Genomic DNA, 12,129 nt, shown 5'->3' on the forward strand with positions numbered 1-12,129 from the left:
TCATGCACTGTGCTTTCTGCTTTGCACTTTCTAAACCTGTACATCTATTTATGCATTGTATTGATCACATACCACTACATTTTCTCCGCAACTGTGGGTCTATGCATATTTTTTGACTCTAGCTTCAAAGCCCCTAGAGGAGCTTCCCCTAGTATTCCCCTATTCACGGAGGTATGATGGTCGACTCCAGTGTAGCTTCGTGAGACCTTCACGTTCATTTGGTACTATTTCGACACTGTGGCTGCTCATGAGGTAACCCAAAACACAGAGTCACTTTTTCTTTAACACTGTTCTAATTCACATTTAGCAACTGATAACAACTAACAATCTGTACAACCTCTATGTGTAGATGATGTGGTAGCCATGGGCCATGATACCAGTCGGTATTTAGGACTAGTACGCAGAGGCCTGGGCCATTTCTCGCTTCCGAATTCTACTTGAGGGCCCAGTCTGCTGGGCCTAGTTCCTGAGCGAGCAGTTCATGTGCCAGACTGTAGGCATGCCTGACCCGATCATTCCAATGGCGCTGCCAGAGTCCATGCGATTAGCAAACAACCTATCCATTGATGAGGTCATTCAGTTTATGGTGGGCTTGGATGCTGACTACATCTGAGCAGAGGGCGACTACACGACCTTCATCTAGACACATCTCATGCAACCCCTGACAGGCGCTGGTGGAGGTGAAGAGGCGGGAGCTCCTGTTGCCAGAGAGGCACCTAGAGTGACCAGGGCGACTAGGACTCGTGCTAGAGGGGCCTCTCGAGTGAGGCAAAGGACCGGTTGGCTAGAGCTTCCGACTGCGCTGACATACTGGCAGCATATCAGAGATGCTTACCAAATTTCGATTGAGCTTGCAGCGGCTGGTCACGAGCTTGTTGGGGTTCAAGGCTCGACTCAGGTATGGACCATTCTTTACGTTTGCACCCCACATTTCATTTTAGATATGTTCATTGTAGATACTGATCACCCAAATGCATTTACAGGCCTCCACAGAGTACACAGGGAGGGCTCTTGAGTTGATAGCCTCCCTAATGGGCATGGTACAGAGGAGAGAGGTGCTGCTCAGTCTCTATGGTATTCATGTGCTTTCTTCAGTTTACATTTCATGCTATCAATTTTCCACCGATGCACTGGCATTTCAACTATAGTCTATTCCAAACTGCACTGATCTGATATACTGCATCTCACACATTGCATTCATACTGTACTCATATTGTATATGATTTCTGCATACATTTATTCTGCACATCATGTCAAGCTGGCATCTGATATACACGCTGTAACTGATATGTTGACAACTATTTTTTTTAGATTCCAGCTGTACCAGCAGCACCAACGGCGGCACCAGCACGAGGACCAGTGGTACCTCCTCTAGTAGCAGGGAGAAAAGGCAGAGGTAGAGGTTCTCGAGGCTAGAGTAGTCCTCTCGAGCCCATCTTTAGGGACGACGATGCTGAGACCAGTGGCTCGGAGAAGGCAGTGAGTTAGCACTCTAGGTCATTCGAGAGTGGAGATGATAAGGCCGGTTTAGGTTCCGAAAGCGGAGGTGACGATGCTGAGGAGCGTTCCCGCGTAGAGAGCGGAGATGATGCCAGCTCTAGTTTCAAGACAGATTCAGACAATGGCTTTGATGGAGACAGTGCCCCAGAGTTCTCTTTTCCAAGAAAGAGGACGAAGAGGGCCTCTAGAGCATGAGGCTACTGGCACTAATTTTTTTTTGTACTTTTGCCTAGTTTCTTTTGTTGGTAGCATTAGCACATTGTACCGCTTCAGTTATGTTTTATTTTCTTTCAAAACTTGTACTCCTCTTTGTAAAAACATGATCGGAATAAAAAGCAGTTTTTATAAAAAAAAAGTGTTGTATTTTGCATCATAAGCACCATATAGCATGGAATGGACATGGAATCTAATTGGCCAAGAGCACTCTTGATTGAAACAAAATCTTAATTGGGTAACGAACCGACCAACAACTGATATACAAAAAAAAAGCAATATATAACTCGATAAACAAAACAACATACAACTTGATAAAACAAAAACAATGTGACAACAACTTAAATACAAAATGACAAACCTGCTAAAGCCGAAAAGACTCAAAACAAGACCATAAAACACTCGAAGATCAAAACAAAACATATGCTTCCATCACTGCCCAACACACAGGTGGACAGCAGGTCAGAGTGAGAGACTGTCGACCATAAATAGGGGTTGCCAGCCACATGTCGACCATGAGAGGTGGCTTGCCGGCCACCAATGCGGCTTGCCGGCAACCTGCCAACCACCTGCCGGCCATCAATGTGAAGGACCTCTAGATTGTTGACACCTGGCTTCCACTCACTGCCTTATCTTCTACAAAAGGTTGAGCCTCGTGATTTCTTCGTTTCAGCTGCAAATTCTTCACAAATGGAGCCATTTTTTGCCGAAAAACTCTCGGATTAGATTGTGACTTTAGACGACTTGAAAAAAATGAATTTCTTGGGTTTCGATATAAATACACTTTTCCCGTTGAGCCATTCTCTGCTTTGTTTTTCGTTCCTTCATGCCGCAGCTAGATGCTGGAATCCAATTACACATGTCTTTAGCTTAGGGGGACAAGAGATATGCCCGACAATCAAAAACTTTCATACGCCAATGGAATCCTGGCGCGATAAGGAAATCATACCTCAGCCCTGTTTTGGCCACATCTAAGCTTTAGGACGGATGTGTGGCCTCACTTTACACGAGGCTCGATCTTTGGTTCACAATAGAGAGCTAGATATTCCCAGCCTGATTCATCAATTTTCCGATGTTGGTGACCACGATGACCTTCTCTGGCGAGATTTTCGGCAACACACCCTTTGCTTGTGTATGCTGGCTCATTTCCTTCTTGCCCCTAGTTTCGGCGAGTCGAGCATTCGATTGATTGAAGTGGCCCAAGGTTTGAAAGAAGACAAGAGCTGCACTGGTTTGGTGTTGGCCGAGACTTTGATGGGCTTAGACGCCTTCCATCGGCGAGAGACTACCAACATCACAGGGAGTCCACTACTTTTTTAGGTATTGTTTCCTGCCCTTTCTCATGTGTTTCTTACATCACTCGACACTCATGCTTTGTTTTTCTCTCAACATACATCTCTCTATTCTTTAATCTCTTTTTTATTTCATCCCTTCCCAAATGTGGCTTATAGATAAGTTGAAGGTAGTGGACTCATGCCTTGAGTACTCAGCTCGAGGCTATTTCTTTCGCCACCAACTAGTGGATTTCCCAAACGAGGGATGGTGGTGCCATTGGATGTGCAATAGATCTACTGCTGACATAGCTTGGCATTGCCCCTGGCTTAATGTAGACACTCCATTTTTGACCGTCCTCAAGACTTGGTTGTCATTGTTTGAACACCCGATGATTGTGTTTGCTCGTGTTCGTTTTGAGTCCCTGAAGGTCTCGGCTAAGCACCTTGCCTTGGAGCCTCTAATCTTGTCTGTTTTGTGCTTGGTTGCGGACCAAGAGCTTGTTGCTTCACTTCTGGAGGAGAGGGTGGCATGTCGGCCATTCCCTTAGCCTGCCGGCCATGACTTGTGCCTACCGGCCACCAGTGGTGGCCGGTCAGCTATGTTGATGGCTGGTTGGCCACTAATGATGGCCGACGACCATTTTTCTCCTTTTTCAGATATTTATTTGCCAGCTATGCCAGCTGTTGTTCACTGATGCTCCGTTCCATACACGTATATGAAGGGATGAATACAAGCCTTTGACTTGTTTTTCTATATAATAGGGGGTCTCTTCCCCATTTGAGAGATTACACAATTTTATAAGCAAAAATTTCCTCTGTCTCTCTCTAGAATTCTCTCTCTCTCTCTCCCTAATTTGTGCTTGAAAGTGAGAATTCTCTACACCTTTGCAAAGAGACCCTTAACCAAACATCCTCATCTTAGGGTTGAGGTTCTTTGAGGCTTGTTTGGAGCTCCTAAGGTTGGCTTGAGCTCAGATTTGGACCTATTTTAGTGTTGTGCTTCAAGAGGTAAAGACTTTACCTTATAAGCTTTGATTTAGTTATCTTTTTACACTATTTTTTGGCCTGGTTTTCAACTACAAAAACCTGTAATTTTTTAGCCTTAACATGTTGGTTTGAGATCATTTTGTGCTAAGGGGTTGACTACCCTTCTTGTTACTTATTTGTGTAAGCTTTTGTACCATCCTCTAGCATATTAAAGTCAACTTTTTTTGTCCTTTAAACTGCTGAATTCCTGGGGAATTTCAGTGGCAAAAATTTGGTTTTGAGGTCCAAAATAGGAGGGGGTGGCCTCCCCTCCTTATCTCTTGTTTGCAAGTGTAGATAGCCTAACATGTGAGCATGTTTTTCTACCTTTTTGTGACTTGATCTCAGCATGTTTTAGGCTCTAATTTGGGCTACTTTAGCTCTGTTTTGGGCTGCTTTGATCATATGGCTCATGTTTTGTATAGCTATGGTGTATATGCCTTCACTAGTTTTTGTATTTTAAGGCTTCTGTCATGCTTTGCTTGAGATGATTGCATGATACAACATCATTTGACATGTGATTTCAGTGCATATATCTCTGTCACACTCTCACTTATTTCACTCTTTCATTGCTTTTGAGAGATGTGCTTTAAGCCTTGTTTGCGAGCTATCATGTGCGCATGTTTTTCTTGCCTCTTATGTTTTAATCTTAGCATGTTTTGGCTACTGATTTGGCATGTTTAAACTCTGTCCAGAGCTGGTTTGGTCATTGAACCTTGATATTGCATGCCTCTAGTGTAATGCTCTTCACTAGTTTAATGTTTTTGGCTTTTGAACATGTTGTGCATGTGTTGCTTGCATGATTTAGTGTCTTTTGCATGCCATTTCAGCATTGAAAAGTCTGCGACCTCCCTCTATTCTTCACTTTTTAACTTGCTTTGAAAGTGGTCTTGAGCCCCTTGTTGGCTTGAGTGTGAACTTGAGGTTCTCATGCCTAATGGTTTTAACCCTCTCTTGAGGGTTCCTCCTAACCAATAGCATGAGGTCTCTTTCATGCTCAAGACACTTGTGGTTTAGGCCATCTTTCCAATTAGAGGACATTCATCTTGGACTTAACCAATTAAAGAATGGTTTGGTAATGCTAAAATGAGTAAACAAAATTGGGCAAGTAAAACATGAACAAGATAAGCATATTTGTGTTGCATTGCATGTGTTTGGATCAAACGTTAATCCAAACACAAGAAATGAGGGATGTTTCATACTCAAAGTGATGAAACGTGTCACATTTCTTGGTCGCCATCACCCTTGATCATGCATGATAGGGTAGTGGTCCTTCAAGTCTTATTTGTGCATTCATTGACTTTGTACAAGCTTGACTCTTTGGCTATCATGCATTGAAAATGCTTGGTTGATGGCTTGAGAGCGAAGAATTACACTCCTTTGAGCTTGAGAAATGATAAGGAGAGTAATAGTACATATATTGTGTGAAAATACACTGCTTTGCCTCTGTTTGCTCTCTATTGCAGCAAAAAGGAGAGTTTCAGGAAAATGGTGGCCGACAGCCACAAAGAGTGGCCGACCGGCCACTAGTAGTGGCCGACAACCACTTATGGTAGTCGGCCGACCATCAGAGTGGCCGACAACCACCTATGGTAGTTGGCCGACCATCAGTGGAAAAGTTGTTCAAAATGTTCTTGTGTTGGGGCAGAAGCAGTATAGAAATTGGTGCAATGTTCAGAGATCAAAGCAAAGTGCAAACAGAGGCAACCGAAGGCAAGGCGGTGGATTTTCGGGACGAAGTCAACCGAGCATGCATGCGTTCCTCGCCCTCGAGGCCATTTTAATTGCTTTAATTAGTTAGCGTAGCTAATTATTCAATTCGTTTTGTAAAATCTTAATTAGCTTAGCATAGCTAGTTATTCAATTGTGTTGTAATTAATTAGCTAGAATAGTTAATTAGTTAGTTTATAATAATTAGCTTAGCTTAGTGTAGCTTAGCTTATTTATTTGGACCCTCCTTCGCAAGGGCATAATGTTGTAATAAGCGTGCGTGCGTGTGTGCATGTCTTCCAACCCCGCGTCTTTCTCCCTTTTACTTAACCGCTTTCGATGGTTAGTTAGGGTCATGTTTCGATTAGCATACCTTATGTTCGTATGCGTGCATCATTCATTTGTTTTGCATGCACCGAGGCTCGGCGCATCATTCAAACTGCATTGAATTTCAATACAGTGTTGAATACACTCAGGATCAGTGAAAATACAGTGCATGTGTGCACATTTCCAGTTAAATAGCTATCGAGTGCGGGTGTGTTCGCAGTGAACTTTAGCATGTGATGCAATAGTTTGTTCGGATCATTTCAATGGATCATTTCAGTGAAAATACAGCGCGTGTGCACGTGTTCAGATTCAAATAGATATCGGGTGCCGGTGTGCTCACAGTGAACTACAGCATATGATGTATCAGTGCAGTGTGTGTGCACGTGTTCAGATTCAAACAAATATTGAGTATAGGTGTGCTCGCAGCAAACTACAACATGTGGTATATCGGTGTATCCGGGCTAAGCAATTAAGGAATAGAAATGACTATTGCAGTTATGTGTTCTACATTGTAGAAAATGAAATAGAGAAGAGTGTACCTCAGAAGCGCCGAAGGACAGATGTGACTTTAGCTCGCGCAGTAGAAGCTCTAGTGGCACGCCCCTGGCAAAACTCCAGAACTGGCGAAGTCCGTCAGGAGGCAACACGTGTATAGCCGGCCTGTAAGTCACCGGGTCGAACGGTCGCACACTCAAAGGCAAGAGCTCGGCCTCAGGGTCCGTATCCTGCTCCGGGGGAGTCCCGCCTCATGGAACATCGTCCGCCATCTCAAAAATAGGGCAAAAATGGCTGAGAAGGTGAAAAAAGGACGAGAATGTAAAAAGTCAACCCAAAAGTCAACCCCGAGAGGTCGAAAAATGGACGGAAAGGTCGGAGTGTAGGAAAGGGCACGAAGACCAAGGAAAACTTGGGGAAAACAAGCCCCAAGTGGTGGAAACCAAGAAAAAGTCACCGAAACCAAGTTTTGTTCAGTTCAAAATGTGCGAAATGCGAAGGGTTTCGCGAATCAAACGACGAAAAGGTGGCAAAAATAAGAGAAAAGTATGGATCGAGGGTTGGAAAACGACCTAGAGAGAAAGGGGGAGAGTTTTCGAGCTTGAGGCAAGTGAAGAAATAGGGCTAGGAGCCCTATATTTAAAGACCCGTGGCCAAAAGGACAAAATTGCCCCGAATAGGCATTTTTGGCTTGTCGGCCACATTGTTGGCTGGTCGGCCAAATATTTGGCCGGTGACCTTATTTCGTGGCCGATGGATGGCCAGTGGTCTTCCCCGGTGGCCGGTGAGTCTCATACACCCTTGTTTGGGTCAGATATGTGGTTTGGGGCCTTATTTGCTCAAGACAGTGCAAGGAAGTGCACTTTTGAACCTTGACCGGCCTTCGTGTTGACCTCGAGCCATGTTTCCTATATTCAATGCTCAGTACGCGCAAGGTATATCCTTTTCGTATCCTTTGGTATCTTGTAAGGTTCAATAACCACTTTAAACGCGTTGCATTGCATGTTTTGCTTCATTTATGATAAACATGCATAGGTTGCATTGTTATGCACGTCTACGCACGTTGTAACGCACACAACTTGCATTGTTATACATTGTTCATTTGGATTGTCATGTATCTCAACAAAACGCGTCTTGTCACGCATTTGAGTTTACATGCATTGTCATGCATTTCAACAAATGCGCGTTGTCGCGCATTCGAATTCATTTGCATTGTCATGCATCTCAACAAAACGCGTGTTGTCACGCATTTGAGTTTACATGCATTGTCATGCATTTCAACAAATGCGCGTTGTCGCGCATTCGAATTCATTTGCATTGTTATGCATCTCAACTACATGCATTGTCATGCATATTCCTTATCACGCATCGTCATGCACACCTCATTTGTATTGTCTTGCATTCCCTCACTTTGCATTGTCATGCACTTCAGTACATGCATTGTTGTGCATTTCCTCATTTGCATTGTCATGCATGTTTCTCATTTCGCATTGTCATGCATATCCTTTATATTGCATTGTCATGCATATCTCTCATTCGCATTGTCATGCATATTCTTTATATTGCATTATCATGTATTTCAGTACTGTGCATTGTCATGCACATTTCAAATTTGCATTGTTATGCGTTCCCTTACCATGCATTGTCATGCATATCTCTCATTCGCATTGTCATGCATATCCTTTATATTGCATTGTCATGTATTTCAGTACTGTGCATTGTCATGCACGTTTCAATTAGCATTGTCATGCATCTCTCTATTGTGTATTGTCGTGCATGTTTTTTATTTGCATTGTCGTGCATTTCCTTATATATTGCATTGTAGTTTGCATGCATTCATTGCATTATCCATCTATGGCTTGCGCCTTTCCATGTTGAGCTTGGTCTGGTATGTGCCCATACTTTTCACGTTGAAGCATGGTTATGAGATTTTGTGTACGTGCCTAGTGTTGAGGGTGACGACACCATTTCCGTGTTAGACGTGGTTTGTTTGTGCCCATGTCTTTCCTAGGCAAGGTACGGTTTGGACGCGCGCCTTATCCGCCCCATTCGTTGCATATAGAATATAGGTTGCATTGTCTTGCATCCTCCCATCCACCCGCGTTGTTTCGCATTCTTAGGTTGCATTATCTTGCATCCTCGCGTCCACCCGCCTTGTTTCGCATTCTTAGGTTGTATTGTCTTGCATGCTCCCGTCCACCCTCGTTGTTTCACATTCTTAGGTTGCATTGTCTTGCATCCTCCCGTCCACTCGCGTTGTTTCGGATTCTTAGGTTGTATTGTCTTGCATCCTCCCGTCCACCTGCGCCGTTTCACATTCTTAGGTTGCATTGTCTTGCATCCTCCTGTCCACCCGCGTTGTTTCACATTCTTAGGTTGCATTGTCTTGCATCCTCCCGTCCACCCGCGTTGTTTCGCCTTCTTAGGTTGCATTGTCTTGCATCCTCCCGTCCACCAGCGTTGTTTCGCATTCTTAGGTTGCATTGTCTTGCACCCTTCCATTCAAGTCCCTATACACATTGCATGCATTGTCGCGCCATGCTTTACTTATATGTGTTCAAGTTTCTTTACACATTGCACACGTTGTCGCGTATGCTTTACTTATATGTGTTTATGTTTCAAATCGCATTGTTATACGCACACTCGGGTTGCGTTGTTATGCACCCCTTCCATCCGCATTGACATGCACCCCTTCACTTGCGTTGTCACACACTTTCAATTGCATTGTTATGCATACTTCTAACAATATTATACCCGTTAAGTTTCTTTCTCTTTCAAGCACGATATTGTATGTACGGTTTATTTGAAGCTGGCACGACCAGACGAGCCGCACAGGTATTGTATTCTCCGCGTCAAGCGTATTGAGAATTGAATAATTCTCTTACACCCTTTCTGCATTGTAGTGTGGTTTGGCTTATATTAGCTTAAAACTGTTGCATGTTATGCTTCATGACAGCTTTCTTTGCATGATCATAAGTTATGCTCAGCTTTATGCATTGTCTTGCATTTTGCCCCTGCCTTTGGGCGCATACCTTTGTCTGTAGCTTGTATGCTTTGTCTAAGTCTTCGGCCTTGTCAAAAATGGGTCGTCTCTGGGCTTTGACATTCACTCCCGTCACTGTTATGGCTTTCGAGTTCTGTCAAAGAGGGGCAACTGTAGACACCCCATTTTTGACCGTCCTTAAGACTTGGACGTCACCGCTTGAACACTCGGTGATCATCCATGTTCGTGTTCGTTTTGAGTTCTCGGAGGTCTCGGCTACGCGCCTTGCCTTAGGATCTCTCGACTTGCTTGTTTTGTGTTTGGTTTTGCACCAAACACTTGTTGTTTTGCTTCTGAGGGTAGGGAATGGCTTGTTGGCCAACCCCACACATCACCAGCCATGGCTTGAGGCCACCGGCCCTATTTTGTTGCTACCGGCCATTGGTGATGGCCGGTCGGCACTCTTTGTGGTCGGCCGACCATTGTTTTGGTCAATTTGTCATTTTTGGCTGGTCGACCACTGTTCATCTGCTTTTGGCAGATATTTTATGCCAGCTGTGATAGCTGGCATCCACAATGCACCCCCTTCATACACGTGTATGGAGGGATTCCCCTCTTGCTTAGCTTGTCTTGTAAGCTTTGCAAGATTGGAATCCCTATAAAGGGAAGGCTTCTCCTCCCTCCTCAAAGGTTCCAAAAAAGTTCTAGAGGTCTGAAATTAGGGTTAGAGAAGTCCTATATCTATCTATCTCTATATCTCCCTCCCCTTTTGATTTGTGTGTGTATAAGGTTGCTTTGTTCTTAGTTTTGCACTAAGACACCTAGTATTACACTATACCTTAGTTGCTGAGGTGCCAAAGGGTTGTTATTAGAGTTTTTTGAGCTAGTTTTGACCTAAGGAGGCTACTGGAGTGGTCTTCTTGAAGAAGGTCTTCAAGGGTAAGAACCTTACCCCTTTATTCCCCATTTTTGCACAAGCTTTTAACCTATCTTGTATCTATTTTTAAGCTTAGCTATAAACTAATAAAATTTCTGTTTTTACTTGCTTTTGAACTTTGTTTAAGGTCACTTTGAGGTTTCGGGTTGTTTCCCCCCTCCAAGGCCTTGTTAGGCCTTGTTTTAGGCTATACCTTTTGGCCATTGTTTTGGTCTTTGAATGACCTCTCTACCACTGAAATCCAGAGAATTTTCAGTGGTGGGGAGGTGGTTTTGAGGTCCTAAATGGGAGAGGGTCATCCTCTCTCCATGTTGCCTTTGATGCTTGCACAAATGGCTTGTGTTGTGGCTTGTATGCCTAGCTTGTTTTAGCTCCATTTCAATGCATATTAGGCTTTGTTTTGCCATGATATAGCACTGTTTTAAATTGGTTTAGACATGCCTTATATGCTCCATACACTTGTCTTGTAATCCCATGTTTTGGCCTTAACATGCATCATGATGTACCTTGACTTTCTAGCATGATTTTGGCTTAGCTTTGTGAAGCTTTTATGCATGTTTTGGTATGCTTAAGGTCTAATTTTGGTTGTTTGGGTCATCCATGACTCGCTTTGTTTAGCTACCTTGCAACCTAGCTTGTAGGCTTTGAGTATTGGATCCTCTAGCATGCTTTACTTGCACTATTTCACTGACTTGGAGTCATTTACCATGCCATTTCAGTCCATATGGCATGCTTGTTTACTCACAATTGATGCTTCTCTAATGTCTGAAAGAGTTTGTGTTTCATGCTCCATGTTTGCGCCATTATGTATGCCATCATGTGTAGGCATTTGGGATGCCATCTAAGTGTGTCTTTGGCCTTGTTTTGGTCTGCCTTGGGACTATTTTGAGTCCCTTTGGCCCTTTGAGGCTTGGTTGGCATGGCAATGGCTTGAGCCCCTTGGCTAGCCTTGAGCCTCGGACCTTGTTGCATGCTTTGCTTGACTTGTTTAGTTGGTTTGGCACCTTTTCTAACATGATTTTCAGAGCTTACAATGTATGCCATTTGTCCGTGTTTGTTCCTTTTAAGTGTGCTTAAAAGTTGCCTCTTTATGCTTAGGCATTGAACCATGTTTGCATGCATGTTTGTATGTGCATTTGCCTTCATTTCCTTGGCATATTGGCCACTGTTTTAGACCTAGTAGAGAGCTGTACATCTTGGTGTAAGTCCATCCTTTGCATGTTGTTGCATGCTCGCCTTGCGTGCTATTGCATGCTTGACCTATTGCATGTTGTTGCATGTTTGAATCACTTTGCATTTGGCATACATTTTCTTTGTTAAGTTGCTTTACATGTTTCCATGCTAAGTCCCCTTCACATATTGTTTCATGTTTGTCATTAGCATTATTGTTACATGCCTCGCATGCTTGTTTGCATGTTCATGTTGCATACTTAGCTTGCAAGCTTAGGATGCATAACATTGTGCATATCATGCATGCCTTGCCTCTTGATCAAGCATGATAGAGGTTGGGTCCTTTATGTGTTTTGTGTGCATTCCATTTGACATTGAAATTGTACACTTTGGCCTCTTGGACCATCATGCATTGAAATGCATGATTGGTGGCCCAAGAGTCGAGTACCATACTCCCTTGAGTCTTAAACATGATAGGGAGGTTTGTTGTGCAG

Source organism: Camellia sinensis, chromosome 7 (assembly GCF_055761805.1).
Source record: "Camellia sinensis isolate YWXY chromosome 7, ASM5576180v1, whole genome shotgun sequence".
NCBI lineage: Eukaryota > Viridiplantae > Streptophyta > Magnoliopsida > Ericales > Theaceae > Camellia > Camellia sinensis.